Raw genomic sequence first — 5,777 nt, 5'->3', positions numbered from 1 at the left:
TTCAGCAATCTTCTGCGCCCGCCTCCGCGCGCGAGGCCGGAAACCAAGAACAAGTCTGGGTTTGGTGGTTTTCAGCCTGTGAACGTTCGGAGGCCCGCAGACCAGGAAACCTTGCGAGAAGGTTCTAGTTTTCCGTAGCTGAGCGCTGCCCTGGCAGGCCCGGCGTGGACCCGCACGGGAATCTGAAGCTTTTTTAAGCAGGGGCCCCCGGAGCGTCAGAAAAATCGGAAACATAGAACAAGTAGATAAAGAAAAAACCCATTACAAATGACAAAAATTAAAAAAAAAAACCAACCACGGAAACACAGACAAACAAGTAACCGGGAAATTATAGTTGTACCTCCCAAGCAAAACGCGCACGCGTAACAAAAGAACAGCCAAAGCAAATTAGTCTATTTTTAAACACCATAAGTAGCCTTGCAAGCGCAAGGCCTCAAAAAATTGGTTAAAAACTCAGAATTGTTCCTCTCCACGGAAATCTTTAGTAAAAGGCGAAAGATTTATGCGATCTGAAGAGAAACCAGAGTATGCTTTCGAGTCGCCCGCACACATTCCTCGGGTAACTGTTACCCCGAATTCAGTGATGGTGATTCTCTGCTCGAAAGAGCCAGTGATTTTCATCGTTCTCCCAGACAATTCTGTGGGAGCGGCCTTATTCTTGGGGAAAAAGAATTCAACCGCAAAAGGAAAATCTCGTCATTTCTAAGTCGGAAATTGCCCGGTGTGCAATGCCTCTTGGGTATGCAAATGAACCTACGTCGTCACGCCCCGGTTCCCGGAAATGCCTTAAACAACGTATTCGTTTTCCTGCGGGGACTGAGACTACCACCAGGGGGCAGAGCGGAGGCCAGATTGTCAGGATTTACGCTTTGGTGCAACCAGAAAAAATCTTTTATAAATTTCGACTCCAAGTAAAAATTTCTTTTGTACTTAAGTAAAATAATAAAAATAAAATAAAACTTGAAAATATTTATCTTCATTCATTCAACAACGTTCTTTAAAGAAATTTTTTTTAATGTTTATTTATATTTGAGAGAGAGAGAAAGAGCACAAGCAGCAGAGGGGCAGAGAGAAAGGCAGACAGAATCTGAAGCAGGATCCAGGATCTGAGCTGTTAGCACAGAGCCGGACTGGGGCTCAAATTCACGAACCGTGAGATCATGACCTGAGCCGAAGTCAGACGCTTAACCAACTGAGTCACCCAGGCGCCCCTCAACGACAATTTCCTGAGCACCGTGTTAAATCCTGTGCTGGACTGCAAGGATAGAGAGGTATCCCCGACATTTCATCCTCAGTGAGCCTGTATGTGATGGGGAGGCTAAGTGTGAGTGGTAAGCACTGATAACAGAATGTTCGCTGACATCTAGGCACCCCTAGGGCGGTGAGGGTGTTCTAGGCAGTGCAGAGAGGGTGAGTGACCAGATGGCCTTCAGTGCCAAGATGGGAGCTGGCATTTACCTTGGGGGCAATGGCGAAGCACCCAGGAGTTTTACAAGAGACCAACATGATCAGATGAGTGATTTAAGGCAGTAGTTCCTTCCACGTGGTCCCCAGACCAGCATGTCAGTATCACCTGGGTACCTGCCAGAGACCCAAACTCTTGGGTCCCTCCCCAGACCTACTGGATCTCAAACCCTGGGGGTGGGGCCCTGCAGGCTGGGATTGCACAAGTCCCCCAGGTGACTCTGATGCAGGTGAGGCAGAGAACCACTGTGGGACAACCATTCTGGCTAATGTGGCGACTGTAGAGACAAGGAGTCTGGGGCAGGTGAATTAGGAAGCTGAGCATTAAAGGCAGAGAAGACTTTCAGGTGGCCAGCATGGGGGGTGTGGAGGGAGGAAGACCTGGGAAAGAGGAAAGTGAGGAGAGGGAAGAGGTCTAGGTGGGTCCTTGGGGGGGTGGTGGCATAAAGGAGAGGTGGATGCTGCAGGAACGTGTGAAGGGGATTAGGATGTCCCCAGGAAGCCACAGGAAAACCAGGAGCTGGGGCTGCACAGAAGTGGAGGGCAGCTATGGTAAGCATCCACCAGAGGTCAAGTAAGGCAGGGACTGCAAAGTGGGTGTCATGGTGGGGAGGTCGGTGGCCTTGGACAGAGGAATTTCTTTCTTTCCTTTTTTTTTTTTTTAAAGTTTATTTATTTTGAGAGAGAGAGAGAAAGCAACGTGGTAGGGTCAGAGAGAGAGGGGAGAGAGCGAATTCCAAGCAGGCTCTGCACAGTCAGCGCAGAGCCCGATGTGGGGCTTGAACTCACAAACCGCGAGAACATGACCCGAGCCGAAATCCAGAGTCGGACGCTTAACGGACTGAACCACCCAGGCGCCCCTGGACAGAGGCATTTCTAAGGAGTGGGGGTGCAGGAAGCTCCCAGCTGCAGGGAGGGTGATGGTGAGGGAGGGAGGGGGCCGGGTGCAGGGGGGGGGCTCCGTAGGGACCGCTGGGAGGGGGTGAGGTGGAAGCAGGTGTTGCAGTGCCTTTTAAATGTTCTCCCTGTGCCGCCTCCAAGGTCCCCTTCCTGACTCTCACTCTGACACTGACCACGCCGGGGATCTCACTGAGCCAGCAGAAGCCCCCGCCTTCCCTCCTCCGGATCTACCAGCCTGCCCATCCCTGCCCCTTCCTCTGCCCACTCCCCACCAAGGCTGACCCTCCGCTTGGGCTCCCAGCCTCACCCCTGCCTGTCTCCCCTGCCTGCCAGCAGATGCCGCGGGCTTCCTTATTTCCCAACACGAAAGAGGGAGGGGAGGTAGGAGCCAGAAAAGCGCCCCAGACCCCATCTCCTTTTCCTCTTGTGGAATACAAGAATCGAACACAACAAAGGGAGGAAAACCTTTATGCTCAGAAAAAAAAAAAAGACTCTGTCAGAAATCACCTTATTAAAACCAACTTAACTCACCTCGCGCCTACGAGGATGGCGATAATAATAATAATAAAGGAGAATGACGAGGGTGGGTAAGGATGTGGAGAAGCTGGAACCCTGCACACTGTTGGGGGGAATGTGAAAGGTGATGTGCGAAAACTTGGTGGTTCCTCAAAAAATTAAATGCAGGATGATCTTATGACCCAGCAATTGCTCTCTGTTTCTTTTACTTTTGGGGAGAGACACAGAGCATGAGCGGGGGGAGGGGCAGAGAGAGGGAGACACAGAATCCCAAGCAGGCGCCAGGCTCCGAGCTGTCAGCACAGAGCCCGACGCGGGGCTCGAACTCACGAACCAGGAGATCGTGACCTGAACCAAAGTTTCGGATGCTCAACTGAGTGAGCGCCCCTATCACAACAATAATTAAAAAAAAAACACTTTTGGGGAGACTGGGTGGCTCAGTTGGTTGGGCGTCTGACTTCAGCTCAGGTCACGATCTCAGGGTTCGTGAGTTCGAGCCCTTCGTCCGGCTCTGCGCTGCCAGCTCGGAGCCTGGAGCTGCTTCCGATTCTGTATCTCCCTCTCTCTCTCTGCCCCCCCCCCCCCAATAAATAAACTTAAAGCAACGCTTATATTTTAATCCTTCTGCAACTTGCCTTTTTCATGCAACGTCAGGTTTTCGAGATCGATTCGTGCTGCTCTCTGTAGATTCAGTTCTAGTTCATGCCTTTTCTCTGCTGTATGTGTGAGTCCAGCATAGTGCCCAGATCAAGCAGGGCAAACAGGTCAAGGCAGGCGGTTGGCGCTCTCGGTTACTCCTTCCCATCCCTGTGCCCTGATTTCAGGTCTAGCGTGAGCAGCGGAGGGGGTGTGGGAGGCTCAGTAATGATGCTCACGAACTCCAGGTTCTAATCCCTGGAACCTGTGTCACCTGTTATCTTACGAATAAAGCTCCCGGTTATTTTGCCGGTAAAATGGGTTGATTAGGGAATAGCAGAGAATTGCAATCTGGGATGAGCACCACTCGGGATGGGGGCGGGGAGGGGGCGCGAAGGCCTGGGGCACAGGTGGGGAACGTGGGCAGGCGGCCTTCCGGACAGCACGAGGGACACCCCCCGGGGTGCTCTGAGCCCTGCAGCCCTTTGCTTGGACCTAAGGCAGCCCCGTGCCAGGTCTCTGCTCCTGTGGCGCAGCTCCTGCCCCCCCTTCCCGAGGCTCCCCACCAGCCCTGCCGCCCCGGGGCCATCCTTCTCGTCCCACCCTGCTTGCCGCAGCCCTTAGATTTCAGCCCTTAGATTTCCGCAGCAGAATAAATCACTTTGCCCTGTGCCGTGTGCCCTTGGGCGGCTTAGTTCTCTTCTCGGAGTCTCAGTCTTCTCTCCTCTGGGATACAAGTGCCTGTTTCACAGGTCTCCTGTCCGGATTACAGGAGAAAAGTCATCCAAAGCGCCCAGCAGACTCCCTCACATGTAGTCGGCAGTATATAGTCAGTATATGCATACAGTCAGTATATGGCAGGTGTGACTGTAGTTCCTGGGAGGCTTTCTCTGACTTCATCTGCCCACTTTCACCCTGAGGACCTCTGCTCAGTCCTCCCCCACCCAACTTGCTCTCAACTCCCGAACCCACTTGACCCTCCAGGGCTTCTGCGTGCACACCCAGCAAAGCCCAGCCTTGTGGTTCACCTACTGCTCCTCACCACCTGCTCCTGTATGGCACTCTCTGCTCCTCTCCAGACCAGGCTGCTGCTCCCGGGGCCTGGCTGTTCCCTTCTGCTCTCCCTTCCCAGGATGTCCAGCCCTTGCCTCTCTCCTCTTCCCCTGAGGCCCGGCTCACCTGCCTCCTCCTCCAGGAAGCCATCCTTGGCACTCCAACCGAGGGGTTCTTTTTCATGACCCATGGTCAGCACGGAGCACCTGCTTCCTGGCGTTCGTGGGATTGTCCTGCTGCGTTCCGTCTCCCCAGAGAGGGCGACAGAGGTCATGTCTTTTTCATCTTGGATCTCGGGAACCGAGCGTGTGCCCCACACGGGGAAGGAACTCAGGAGCCGTGGCTGCAGCTGACATCCCAGGCCTTGTTCTGCACCCCGAGATGGGGCACCCTTGGCAGAGGTCCAAGGTCTCTATCCTCTGGGTCAGTCTTATCCCAGAGCCCTCCCCTCCTTTTGTGGCTTCCTCGTTGGAAAAGCTCTGAGAGGCTCGGCCCCGACCTCCCACTCCTCTCCCCCCTTGTCCCTTCTCTCAGGAAGCAGACAGATACTTCTCTGAGAAGTTGCTTTTAGCCCAACTGTCCCCAAGAAAGGGGCAGAGAGTGGGGAAGGGGGGAAGCCCCTTTTGACATTAGACGGGGAGGGACATGTCATTACAAAGCCTACGCTAACCCTGGGCCATGGGGAGGAGGGGGGGGCACCGTGATTTTACCAAATAGTAACAGAAACTCAGCTCAATCTGGCTAAAGCACCAAAGGGGTTGTATCGGCTCATGCTACTGAAAAGCGTTAAGCGGGTTCAGGCATGGCTGGATCCAGGGGCTCGTGCTGTCCTTAGGATGTTGCACTTCCATCTGTTGGACAAGCTTCCATTGTGAGGCCTTCCGGTATATGTGGCTCATGCCAGGAGGGCAGAGAATGGCTTCCCGAGAGCTTTTGATCCCACGTCATCCTCGTGGAAAGAGGGTGCCTCTTCCCTCTCTCTTCCCCCATAGTCCCAGCAAAAGTTCCATGTCTGCAGCCTAACCTGGATCACACGTCCTCTCTGGAAGGAAGGTGTTGGAGTGGGTAGCACCACCCTAACCGTAGAGACAGAGGTGGGCGTGGAGGGGTGGGTATCCTGGAAGGGAGAGGAAAGCACGGTTATCAAAATCGATGGTGGGCAAGAAAAATGTGCCGGTAAAGTCTCCCGATGTGTAAAATGAAGGGGT

The 5,777-nt window shown here is 53.5% G+C and overlaps 1 non-coding gene across 1 annotated transcript; it reads right to left on the bottom strand.

The window, feature by feature from the left end:
* Positions 1-413: 413 nt before the first annotated feature.
* On the bottom strand, positions 414-529 carry LOC113599722 (U5 spliceosomal RNA). The gene has a single exon (XR_003420622.1). It is a non-coding gene; the product is annotated as a U5 spliceosomal RNA (small nuclear RNA).
* Between the last annotated feature and the right edge of the window lie 5,248 nt (positions 530-5,777).

This window comes from Acinonyx jubatus, chromosome C1 (assembly GCF_027475565.1).
Source record: "Acinonyx jubatus isolate Ajub_Pintada_27869175 chromosome C1, VMU_Ajub_asm_v1.0, whole genome shotgun sequence".
NCBI lineage: Eukaryota > Metazoa > Chordata > Mammalia > Carnivora > Felidae > Acinonyx > Acinonyx jubatus.
Note: the sequence above shows the minus strand (reverse complement) of the source record. Positions and strands in the feature narration are given on the sequence as shown.